At 38.6% G+C, this 14,076-nt stretch overlaps 1 pseudogene; it reads left to right on the top strand.

The window, feature by feature from the left end:
• The first annotated feature begins 5,978 nt into the window (after positions 1 to 5,978).
• Positions 5,979 to 12,835, top strand: LOC106076121 (probable phosphoglycerate mutase; annotated as a pseudogene).
• The last annotated feature ends 1,241 nt before the right edge of the window (positions 12,836 to 14,076 follow it).

Here is a 14,076-nt window from a genome sequence, read left to right as displayed (position 1 = left end):
TGAGTGTATTCGTTTTGGGGAAAGTTCTCTGTGTATGTTTTTGTGTTTTTGTATGGGTGTATGTGTGTGTGTTTACGTACACCTCTGACACATCAAGTTGGGGGGTGACATCTCCAGCTACTTCCCCTATGCTCATTTATATTTTGTACAATTTGTGTACTTTATCTATACATTGTTTGCTCTAATATTGTAATTTGTAATGCACAATGGTAAAACAAATTTCCTCACCGATAATAAGCATTATTATTATGTTATAGAAAAGAGCGAGTAGTCATTCTCTGGCGCTGCTAGGGTTGAGTTTCGTTAAAGAGAAACAAAATTCATCGTAGTCCCTTTAACAGTTTCCACCGAGGAATTTTCTGGTGATGTGGCAGGTCTGCAGAAGTACCGCCCTCTGACAGGCAAAGAGGATGTTCCTTGGAATGCCAAGGACCTTGAAGGTGTCTGTGAGGTCAGTTGTTATTATCCCCTCGGTTGATATAACAATGGGGTATATTGTTATTTTGGACAATTTCCATAGACTCTTAATCTCCAAGCCAAGGTTCCTATATTTTCTTTGTTTTTTTATCTCAGTTTTTTTCTTAAATTATGAGACAGTGGTACGGCGATATCGATAATGGTAGTGGTTTTTTTTCTTTTCTATTAATGAGCAGCAGATCAGGGCGTTAAAATCTACCGTTTTGTCGGTCAAGATTATTATTATTATTATTGTTATTGTTATTGTTATTATTAATATTAATGAACTAAGCATTTGTTTTAGTTAGACTCAATTGTCTATGATCAATGATTCAATTGTATTTTGTTCACTACTATCTGTAAAATGTATGACATGTCTGGAATGTTCCTTCAGAGTTGAAGTTGAAGATAATCTACCTGACTCTACCTGACTCTACCTCCTAGCTTACCTAAACCTCCCGCATGACGACGTGGGAATGCAGTGGGAGGATATGAAACTGGGACCTTTGAGACCACCGAACAACAGTACAGTGCGCATGCCGTACGACCAGGCAGTCATCCATATCCGCTGGTCAATTCAGGCTAGCTACTATCCACCGCTTAGCTCCTTCAAACTGACCACTGAAATGTGTGATGGATTAGCCTTCGGGAGTTTTGTACTTAATGTCCACTTCAGACACGTAAGAAGCTGCGTCATTGTGTTTATGTTTGGTGTCTGGTTCCAAGTGAATGACTGACTGTCCATCTTAGACAAGAGAGGAAGACTATAAAAAAAAAATGATGGCAAGGGAAGACAAATCGAACTCTTACTTAAATCTTAGACGCAATTATTTCCCCTTGCCTTCCCCGAAACTGAGTCGATGGAGCCATCAGACAGAAAATGGCCAGAGCGTCCAGTCTATGAAGTACTGGACACGGGGGATGAATGGAGAAGGATGGATTCTGTGAGGGTGTGTGAGAGAAAGTGTGTGTGGGTATGAAGGATTTGAAATGACCAATCGTTACGGTAACGTGATCTAGTTCGATACACGCTCTTAGTCTGTTGAAAGTAGCTTATATATATCTATCTATATCCTATATGTACTTCATACTCTCTCTCTCTCTCTCTTTGTATATATATATATATTGTCACAGATTACATTATAGAATTGTTTGTACATTTCACTTTTGAAAGAAATATAAGCCCTCGACATGAGTCTCGGGATTTAATCCTCAAATTTAGACACTTGACATTCAAGTCAGGATTTACCCAAGGGACGTAATTAGTATGTTTGAAATATATTGGTTGATTTGAATTTAAAACAAAGACATTTTGAAAAGAGTTAGCGCCAGAGAATTGGCGGTAGTAAGAAAGAAAGGCCAGTCGAATAAATAATGTCCTTGTAGTCAGTCACGTTTCTAAGAGCTCTGTTGGAAAAGCCTTTGTAATATGTTTCATGCTCATTGATTTGTAATTTGTACATAAACTGTACTTACGTTGTATTTAAATAAAGTTCCAGAGTTTTGTTTTATCAAAGAATCGTCAATTGTAGTTCTAGATCGTCATTTTTGTTAACTATTGAATTCAAGTAAATCCCCGGCATCACAACACATCGTAACATCATACCACCATCTAAATGTTGTGACATATATATATACTAGCCGGACATTACCCGGATCATTCGATCTAAACATGATAAACATGGCCTAGATCCATGAAATAGTAATACTTTCATAGAGTTGGTGAACTTTTTTTTGAGGGTCTTAAGTTTGTTTTAGAGTTACAATACATACGTTACGGTTCCAGTTAGCACCCAAGGAACATTTATGCCAAGTTTTATCAAGATTATGCAAACGGTTTAAATTTCAATGCGGGACATAGGTACATACATACATACGCCTTACTTTCTACTTTATATATTATGTTCATGAGACTAGCTTTAGCTTATCTTCATTGACATTTTTCTAGCTTTTCTTCATGGGATTATTTCTAGCTTTTCTTCATGGGATTATTTCTAGCTTATCTTCATGGAAATATTTCTAGCTTATCTTCATGGAAATATTTCTAGCTTATCTTCATGGAAATATTTCTAGCTTATCTTCATGGAAATATTTCTAGCTTATCTTCATGGAAATATTTCTAGCTTATCTTCATGGAAATATTTCTAGCTTATCTTCATGGAAATATTTCTAGCTTATCAACATGGACATATCTCTAGGTTATCTTCATAGACTTACCTATAACTTATCCTCATGGACATATTTCTAGCTTATCTTCATGGACTTAACTCTAGCCTATCTTCACGGACTAATCATAAGCTTATCTTCACGGACTAATCATAAGCTTATCTTCACGGTTGAACTCACCTTGGCTTGGCTTGGCTACCTATGAAGGGGGCTCGAGGTTCGGGCAGAGTTGTGTTTACTGAGCGCCTGAAGGCAGCACGGAAAAACCTTCTCCTAGATACCCCCTCCTCCCCACTGGTCCACAAATGAGATTGGACCAAAGCGCTCTGAACATGCTTTAAGCATGAAAGTAGCGCTATATAAAAGCCATTATTTATTTTATTTTTATTTTTCTAGCTTATTCCATCATTTTTTTCCGGCGTCGATCGTGTCTTTAATTTGATTGGTAAAAGTGGAGTCTTATCTTATCTTATAAAATACAGACGTTACTTCAGAAAAGAAAATGATTACATCCAACGCGTGTTACTAGGTAACGCTAGTTTTGCATGTAAATCAATCACTTAAATTCTGCCAAGTCATTGGTTTACCTGGCTGACTCAGGCAACCCATTCCATGCTCTAATAGCACTCGGAAAGAAGGAGCATTTGTACAAATTTATCCTAGCATAAGGAATGAGAAATGCACATATATTTTTTTCCTACTGTGTATTTTTTATTAAGTTTTGTTTTTGTATTTGAAAATTATGGTTTAGTGTTTGAGAATGATTGCTACTTTACTTTTATATCTTCTAACTTGAAGGGTTTCTAAATTTAGTGACTATATAATATCTGAATGTTTTTGTTCAATCGAGGAATTCAAATCTGTCTTTTTGAGATCACTTCCAGCTGCCTGATCTTGTAAACCTTCTGTCGTCTTTCTTCAAGGTCCCGGGTTCAAACTCTGTCCTGTGGAAGGCTTGAGCTAGGATGTAATAACCCTCAATCCTGAAGAAACATCTGAAGAAACACCTGAAGAAACATCTGAAGAAACATAGGAAGAAACATAGGAAGAAACACATGAAGAAAAACCTGAAGAAACACCTAAAGAAACATCTGAAGAAACATCTTAAGAAACATAGGAAGAAACACATGAAGAAACATCTGAAGAAACAACTCAAGAAACATCTCAAGAATCATCCGAAGAAACATCTGAAGAAACATCTGAAGAAACATCTGAAGAAACTTTTTAAGAAACATAAGAAGAAACATAGGAAGAAACACCTGAAGAAACATCTGAAGAAACATAAGAAGAAACATAGGAAGAAACACCTGAAGAAACATCTGAAGAAACACCTCAAAAAACATCTCAAGAAACATCTCAGAATCTGAAGAAACATCTAAAAAACATTTGAAGAAACATTTGAAGAAACATCTGAAGAAACATCTGAAGATACATCCGAAGCCTGTAAAACAGACTACTGTGTCTTCACTTTTAATAGTCAGTCTGAGTCTGACGACGGAAAGACGTCAATTATAATCATGCCTATTTGGTCGTGATGTACGCGCTTCGGACTATAGTCACGAAAGTCCCCAGTTCGAGCCCTGGCTACTCCCATTACCCCCGCCGTCCTGCAGGAGGTCTGTGCAAGTACGCGTGAAACTCATGTATTCTTTAGTCTGTCTGCCTTTCTGACTATCCTTCCATCTGTCTGTCTGACCGTCTCCCTGCTGACATTCTGTATCTCTCTATATCTCAGAGACATTCAGGCAAACAAATAGAAAGAAGAAACAGGGACAGAGACGGGGAGGATAAAAAAAAAATTTGGGGGGAGTGCAATGTCCGTCAGGTTTTCCCCGTGGCTATCCCCAATCATAATGACCCTTGACCCAAGAGGACAGGACGCACGATTTTTTTTATTTTTCGTTTCGTGTCTGGGAGAGCTCGTAATAGCTTCCCATGTTTGTTTGTTTTTTTTATTTGAACGTTTTGATGACCTGCGCTGGACTGGTGATTTCTGGGTTTTAGTGGGCTAATTTCTTACTGGGTAATGATGCCATTAGTAACTAATGGCATTCAGACCTATATGTGTGTGTCTTTGTTTGATTCTGTGTGTGTATGTGTTTGTGATAGAGGGTTCAGAAACAGCAGTGACTAACTTGCAATGACTCCAAAGAAAGTATTTTAATCAGAAATGTTCCTGCTGGAAGCTGTTCACGTAAAATTCACCAGATTAAATTAGTCGGTGACTGAGTGGTTAAGCGCTTGGCTTGCAAACTTAGGGTTCTGGGTTCGAATCTCGGTGAAGACTGGGATTTAAAATTTCGGGATTTTAAGGGCTCTCCTGAGTCCACCCAACTCTAAAGGGTGCCTGACTTTAGTTGAGGAAAAGTAAAGGCGGTTGGTCGTTGACACCCTGCTCGTTAATCGTTGGCCAAAAAAACAACAACACATGACCTTATCATCATCTGTCCTATAGATCGACAAAGTCTGAAAAAGGGGGGGGGGGGAACTTTACTTTATATGGCTTGGTATTGTCTACTCTTCTATTGCTGTATGTGTGTGTATGGGGGGGGGTCGCGGCAGAGAGGGGGATTGTAAAAAGGGGTCGCCGAGCTTAAAAGGTTGAGAACCGCTGAACTAGAGCAAAATAAACAAATGCCAACACTTTAAGCTGAATTCATGAACGAATTCGATGTGCACACTCCCTTATGACGTAATACATTTTAATTATTAGATCCTTAGCCAAGTGAAATAACGCTAGCTAGGTCTGCGTTTGTGTGCATAATGTTAGTATCCAAATTTTCTTCATTCCAGTATCTGTAACTCAAGTCTATAGCCCCAGTGTGTGACAACCGAATCAAATATAAAATCATAGGAACAGTTTACAACTTTAACATTTCATTTGGCATCTCAAAGCTTCTTGCTTCGCTATAACTCTACATGTTGGTGAACGCACTATGTCTACATGTTGGTGAACGCACTATGTCTACATGTTGGTGAATGTACTATGTCTACATGTTGGTGAACGCACTATGTCTACATGTTGGTGAACGCACTATGTCTACATGTTGGTGAATGCACTATGTCTACATGTTGGTGAACGCACTTTGCCTACCGCCAAGCAAACGAGTGCATATTTACTCTGGTTTTGATTTCTCTATTCTCTTACGACGAAGGAGCCACTTTTTTTTAAATATTCAGAGTGCAGTGGGTCACCTGAGTTCAAGGCCGGCGCATGTAGTTTATGAACCCTACTTGTACACTCAAGTCTCGTCTGAAACTTTTTGTTTCAAGTGAATCAGGATACGACATATGGCGGACATATTCTGAACACACAATAGAGATACGAACCCAATAATTCTAGAAACTTCAAAAATATGTCGCTTGAAGATTCTAAGAACTATATAGGTCAGTTCAAGTGATTAAAAAATGACGACGATGCTATATAGGTCAGTTCAGATACGTTTTGATTCACTAGTCGAAATTTTTAGCCACAAAGTACCCTTTAGAGCTCGGTGGAATCAGAGGTGCCCAAGGATCCCGAAATTTAAAAAAAGCACAGTCTACACAAGGATTCTAACTCGGTACCTCCGCTTAAGAAGCCAAGCGCTTTACTGCTCAGTCACAGCGCCTCCTGAACTGAATCTTAAAGCGTGGTCGAGAGGCCAAGTGCGCTTGAACTTGGCTTGGCTTGGCTACCTAGAAGGGGGCTCGAGGTTCGACACCCGACTCGGGCAGAGTTGTGTTTACTGAGCGCCTAAAGGCAGCACGGAAAACCAACTCCTAGATACCCCCTCCCCCCCACTGGTCCACAAATGAGATTGGACCAAAAAGCGCTCTGAGCATGCTATAAGCATGAAAGTAGCGCTATATAAAAGCTATAATAATATAAAAGCTATAATAATATAAAAGCTATAATAATAATCTTACAATTAAAAAAAAATATACAAAAGAGGAAATTACACACTATTGGTTCGCTTATCTCAGAGAAATGAATATAATTAATTAGAATTTGCCAGCTGGATAGATGCCCATAGAGAGGAAGCTTAAAGGAAGGGCCTGCGCAGAAGATGGGATACACACCAGCAGAAGGGTGAACGTGCTACATCGTCTGCTGATGACATCTGCCTAACCTGTGACCGCAACTGTGTATCAGGGATTGGCCTCTTTAGTCACATGACAAGTTGCAAATAAAAAAAAAATATGCAAATGTTATAGAGTTGCCAACTAAACTCAGGAAAAAAAAAAACTCCTTTTGTGTGTTCGCTATATTTTGTATTGCTGTTTGTTGAAAGACAAGAAACACGTTTTATTGTTTATCATTTCTCTTTTATGTATTTGTTTTGACCTATCGTTTGATGTCTAAATATAGATTGAGATTCAGGGGTGTGCTAATATTCTCCGCCTCCCTTCAATCAATCATATACTATTTTCTAATACTCCGAATTTAAAGAGTTCTTAACCGACAAGTGTGTTTCATACAGGGCCGGATTAAGGTAGCGCAGGTGGGGCCACTGCCCAGGGGACTCCACAAGAAGGGGGCCCCCACAATAGCGAACAAAATCCATATTTCGACGGGTCAGCAATTTTACATTTTCTTTTATTCAATTTTTTTTTCTCATTTTTACCGACAAAAGTTTCAATCTGAAAGTTGGCAACGCGGTCGTAGTTTAAAGTGTCCGCTTATAGTGTACTCCTAATACACTCTTAACCCTAAAATTTGACTACATTTTTACTTAAATAAACATTAATTTTTTTTTACACTAAGGACAATTTCATTTAATTTACAAGTACTCTTTCTTTTTTGAAAAATATAGCGCGTATTTTTAGATATTATTATTTTGTATTGATAAGTGGATTTTTAATAAATGTTTCAAAAATTCTGCGCGGGGGCCTCCGCATATTTAAATCCGGCCCTGGTTTCCAAAAACATACGATCATTAACACATTTTTATTTAAATAGTTACTTACACATCCAGCACAGAAAACACGTATACATCCATTTCCTAGAAACACACATACTTGTGAAACTTGAAACAGGGGCGGCCCTAGCATTGCGCGGGTCCCTGGGCAATCGTTACATCGGGGCCACGAATATTTGTACGACGGGCTGACGATGACAAAAGATTCGAAAGATTATTTTAACGCGGCCTCCCCTACCCCTTAAGTCGTCGGACCTGGGGCGGTCCCCCCCCTCCCTCAACTCGTCTCTCCCTAAGGCCGCCTCTGACTCAAAACATTTTGAGAACACACTATTGTTGGTTTTTTTTTTAGTCTAATAGGACAAACACACAGACAGACAAAAATCACCCCAGCGGCTATTCCTTGATTTAATCAATGCTAGATCCGCGCCCTCCTGTCATTGGCTTGGCTTTGCTTTGCCCCTTCTCTCCTTTAGAGTGATTCTCAACGTCTTTAAAATGGAAACTGCGTCCTACCAGGATGGCTGCCTGGTCGTGCGGTTTGCGCGCTGGACTGTCATTCAGATTTATCAATGGTCTCGAGTTCAAACCCTGCCCGCTCCCATCTCCCGTCGTCCTGCGGGAGGTTTGGACTAGGAAGAAATTATCTTCAACTCTGAAGGAACATACGAAACATGTAAAACATTTTACCAAACAGTAGATTCCCAAAGCGAGACTTTAGCACTTCATCCGAGACATTGCAATGGCAAGTATGTAACAATAATGAACGTAATGGCTGGCTAGGCTAACCAACTTATAAACAACGTAGTGACAATTTGTAAAATAACATACTAACAGTAGATAAATAACATAATAACATAATAAAAATGCAATATAACCAACTTTAAACATCAAATAAATGCAGTATAAGTAACTATAAACATTATACATATGCAGTATAAGTAACTATAAACATTATACAAATGCAGTATAAACAATTGTAGACATCATAAAAACATACCATATGGGGCTTCAATAACGTAACATTACACGCAAATAAACACAAACACGGTGGTTCTCAAACTTTTTTGACCCACGAACCCCTTTATATAGTTAAAACTTTCCCACGGACCCTTAAGTAAAAAAACAACAACTACATAAATACATTGTATATTCGTTACAAATGTAAAAACAACAACAAAACAACAAACAACATTTTGTTCTCTATATGTATATTGAGATTACAATTTTATTAAAAATTAAATAAAAATTTATGATTTGGGTTTGGTTGATGAGATTTTATGAAAAGGGTCGATAGGATAAAAAAGGTTGAGGACCACTGGTCTCATTTGAATTGAGAAGACGAAGCAAGGTCATAGAGTGTACGAAGGATTAATGATTCATTTTTTGGCTGGGGTGGGGTGGAGAGGGGGCGACGAATACGTGAAAGTGAGACTAGAATTAAAGGGCCGTAACATACGAGTGCGTGGATGTGTCGGGAGCGCGTTATGAAGAGGGTCTTTCCAAATCAAGTCAAAAGTCTATGTCGGAGAAATTAGGATGCGCAGGCTAGAAAACTAAACAAAGTGTGGGTTCCAGAGAGCGAGCAAGAGAGAGAGATAGAGACAGAGAGAGAGAGAGAGAGACACAGAGAGAGAGAGAAAGCGAGAGAGAGACAGAGAGAGAGAGAGAGAGAGAGCGAAAGAAAGAAAGAGAGAGAGACGCAAAAAGAGAGAGGGCCGTAAAATTTCAGTGACAGATTCACTAATTTACAGGCTAAAACAATATGTTAGGTTAATCGTTATAATCTGGCCCGTTTATTACGATTTAAAAAAAGGGGATGTTCCGGCCATATTTAACTATAAAAGGCTTGGAAATAAATCGACAGGTGAAGCCTTTGTGTAGCCTATTGCGAGCACTTTTATAAAATAAAATTTAAAAGATGAAGTACTTTTACAAACTTTCATATTATACAACTAATACAACAACCAAAAAAATTACCATATTTGAAATATTATTTAGAAAATGTATAACCATATTTTGTACTTTCAATAGATACTTATTTCAAAGTAAAATAGGATTCCTTTAGTGCAAGCCATACACTGATCTCTCTAAATAATGTTTGAAAAAAAAAAAAACACTACTTAGCAATGATGCCCGAAATACGGCCCGCCCGCGACAAGGCTCGCTGAAACGTGGGTACAAAGTTTAGAAAATCCCCCTTTTTTTCCGACAAAAAAAAAAAAGAAAGTAAAAATGTATCTTTACCTAAGTTAGGGCTCTGAGTTTTTCTCTGATGGATTGGTACCATGGCATTGAAAATGTGTAGGTGTATGAAATGGGAGAGCCGAAGAAACTAAAAGTGGACTCCGAATTTAGAATCTACCAAGTGAACGGATATTTACTTTTGTGTGGAACATGATAATAAACCAACATATTTGTTTTGTAACGTATGGCTGTTTTAAAGCACAACATATAAACGGATTATAAAACATTCTTAGTCTTGGCTGCGAATTAAAGATTATTAAACTACGCCTGAAGTATCGATGGGAATATTTAACATGAGACAAGAACAAAAAAAAATGTTTGTAAAATGTTTGACATGTTTTGGATGTTCCTTCAGAGTTGAAGATAGTTTACTTCCTAGTCCAAACCTCCCGCAGGACGACGGGGGATGGGAGCGGGCAGGGTTTGAACTCGGGACCATCGATAAATCCAAATGACAGTCCAGCGCGCAAACCACACGACAAGGCAGCCATCCACGACCAGAAAATTAGTCGTTGGTAAAGCTATCTACGTTGCTCACAATTTAAGTAGAGAAATGAAGCCAGTTTCCGACGCGTAAAAAAAAACAAACAGGTGTCTCTACTTTCCCATCAATCTAGGTACGTACTAAACTTGTTTCAGGTCAGTTACGTTTTGTACCTTTTTGGTCATGTGGTCGGAACTTTAAACGGCTCGCAGGTCGAATTAGGTTGGGCATCGCTGCTATTTAGAAATTCCTAGTAAGTTTAAAATAGGTTTAATAAGACACGGTGAAAGTGTCTTAAATGAGAAAAATCTGTTTTGTAGCTGGCACGATGCAGAATTGTCACAGACTGGATTTTAATGATATGACTGTATAGAATTTGGCCCTTGTTGTTTAGAGAGAAAGTAGTCCTTAAGGGACTGCAGGCACGACATGGCCTAAACTGTGCCGATGTGCCTAAAATCAAAATCAAATCAAATCAAGAAGCAGTTTATGGTGGCCATTTTTCTTATCTTATATAATACAGACGTTACTTCAAAAAAGAAGATGATTACGTCCTACGCGTCATGCAATCAGTCATGTATGACTTTAATGACTTAATGACTTAAATTTTGCCAAGTCACTGGTTTTCTAATAGCACTAGGGAAGAAGGAGTATTTGCACAAATTTGTCCTAGCATATGGGACGAGGAATGTGCCTTTATTTTTGTGTCTTTCTGAGTATTTTATTAAATTTTGTTTTTGTATTTGAAGATTATGGTTCAGTGTTTTATGTATAATTGCTACTTTACTTTTGAATCTTCTCTCCTGAAGGCTTTCTAAATTTAGTGATTTTACTAAAGGTGTTACTCTAGTCAAATGTGAATATTCGTTTGTTATGAATTTCACTGTTCTATTTTGTGTCTGTTCCATTTTATTAATGTTTTCTTGAGTTGGGGGGGGGGGTCCCAAACGGAAGAATCATATTCTATTATTGGCCTAACCAAGGTTAAATAACATTTTAGTTTTATGTTCTTATTTGATTTATAGAAATTTCTTTTAACCTTTAAAGTGCTGAGCTTTTTTACAAGAGTGCATACAAAATTGAATTACAATTCTAGTGTTTTTAGAGGCTAGACTACCACACGCGTCTAAAGGGTTAAAAAAAGAGGATATGAATTTGACGTAGCCTTCACCAGTGTTCTAAAACGTGCCACTAAAACTCAGTACCTTATTCAAGAAGAGCTGGATCGCCATTGGCTACCTGAAGTGAGAACTTGGCGTTGGAATGAAAGGCACCAGGGAGCTCTTCAAGGTTTAAATCAGTAGTTCCCAATTTTTTTTTGTTTCCTAGACCCCTTGCCATTTTTGCTGGTTTTCGGTAGACCCCCCTTGCCTAACTTATATTACATTTTTGCACATTCATCACCTCTTTTTTAAAACGAATTTCTAACTGTAGTGAGTTGAAGAGTGATAAAGTAATTTAAAGTTTCATTTATTTTTTATTAAAAAAAAACTTCAAATTTAAACCAATTAAAATAGCAATTAATATGTATTACTGGAATCACCAAACATACTGGAAATATGTTTGTTTCTTGATCTTTCACGTGAGGCTCAAATATTGGGTCTGCAAAACTGTTCTCACTAACAGGAGAAGGGGCGAAGGCGAGTATCTGGCGCCTAAGCCAGCAAGCTTTGGGCAGGAGGAACTCATTAGTCTTGGCTTGAAACCCACCTTGGAGAAGGAGAACTGAGTTCAAACCTCGGCTGCCTTGCACCCACACCCAAAAATTAAATACATCAATTTTTTTTTTATTTGAATAGCAGGATAAATATTTTAAAGATTAACTAAGGTACAAATAATTTATTAGGATATGAAATAATTCCATTAATGGGATGTAAAAATTAAAATTACAGTCACGACCTGCTTAAATGAAACCCATTATCGTAGACCCCCATGGACATCTCATAGACCCCCAATTTATTTTTTTGATTTAGTAGAGCCCTTGGAAGTTTTCGAAGACCCCTGGGGGTCTATATAGACCACTTTGGGAATCACTGGTTTAAATAAATATGAAACAGCTGCTAAATGTGGAGAAGATCAAGTGCAGACCTGGCATCGCTCCTAAGACATCCCTCCTCTGGAAAAGTCTGATGAGCGTTGGTCTGGAAAGTCTAAGCAATATGCTGACATGGATCAAGGGATGATACCTGCTTGTGAATGTCTTAAAGATACTGTTGAGCGCACACTTCCATCTTGGCGTGACTCCATTGTCCCAGCTATTAAGTCAGGCATAAGAGCGATTATATCAGCTCATGGAAATAGCTTGAGAGGCTTGATCAATGATCTAGATTAATGTCTCAGACAATGACGTTGTTGGATTAAATCTACCCACAGCAATCTCATTTGTGTATGAACTTGATGAGAATCAACGACCAGTCTAACACCACTGTTTGGCAACTGAAGAAGAAGTTAAAGCTGCACAGGCTAAAGTGGCTGCTCAAGGCGAAGCTAAATAGATGGCAATGCACCAACACTATTTTATCAACTATTTACACTCACCAAACTTTGAGAGTAGCTTAATGATAGTGCTGTCAATCAGTGTACGGATCGGCGTAGATTTGTATGGGGTTTTTCTTCTACGCCCACCTCCCCCTTTTTTTTTCTTGTCGCGGTCCTCTGGTCACGAGCGACCGTGGACTTGTTTACCTGTGGGCCAATAAGGTCACAGGGGCTACAACCCTGTAATATGGTCCCCCTGTTTCCCTCTTCATTTATGCCCCTGCCTTGTACATTTATATGTGTATTCGTGATATTATTATTATATTATTTGTACAGCAATTATTATTAGACCCAGTGAAATGTCGTTAACATGTATCTTAGTTAGTCTGAGGGAGACGCTCCTATCGAGGACGCGCCCCTCGCCAACCAGCCTGTATGGTTTAATAATTCAGGGTGTTCTCACGTCTCATCTCATAGCCTCCTACATCAGGGCTGGCGTGTTTTGTTGCCTGAAGGTAGACCCCAGCAGCTCTCCACACATTCCCGTTGAGGGTGAGTCACTCATCACCCTCGACCAGAACTGAAGGCATTCCAGGCTGAAGTCCCAGGACCGGTCTGCACCTACTACGGGAGGAAGCCCACCGCGTGGCATCCTCATATTCATCACACTAGTGCCTGCCTACCCGCAGGGCACCAGCAACTGGCTGCCAGCACAACGGAGCTTCAACTTACCCCACCCCGAAGGAGAACCTTGAATACAGATAAGTGAAAGACAGCCGAATAAGCAAACCACACATGAACCTTTATGAGCAACATCCCAGTGATGATAGTATCTTAAAAGTTATCATAAAATCCTAAATCATTCTGTACATCCCCCCTTTACTCACTGATTGTATTTCTTCTTAATTATTCTTTATTAAATATTTGTTCTTCCACAAAATCATTAAACTTTGCGTTTTGCTTGTGCCTGTCTATGTGCCTATATAATACCAACAAAATATTTACCACGTTGTGGCTCTAAGACTTTACCCCTAGGAGTCATCGGAAAGTGCCAACAGACTGATCGGCGGACTTATTCCACCACACAGCTAAACTGTTAACATTATTGCTTATTTGTTTGGTTTTTCAGATCTATTTATTTTACAACATACCTCCAAGACCCTCTAAGACAATTTTTTCCCTCTGCCACCCGGCCATCTGGGTACCAGCTAACTGCAACATTGTGGAGAGTTTCATAAATGTAATGAGAAAAAAAACAACATCTAGAAAAATAATTACAGTAAAAATACAATTTTTTGTTAGGTTCTGTTTTAGTATCCAAATGTTTGTGATGAATAATTATTG

The sequence above is a fragment of the Biomphalaria glabrata genome, chromosome 12 (assembly GCF_947242115.1).
Source record: "Biomphalaria glabrata chromosome 12, xgBioGlab47.1, whole genome shotgun sequence".
NCBI classification, from domain to species: Eukaryota; Metazoa; Mollusca; class Gastropoda; family Planorbidae; genus Biomphalaria; species Biomphalaria glabrata.
This window is presented reverse-complemented; position numbering and strand designations above follow the sequence as displayed.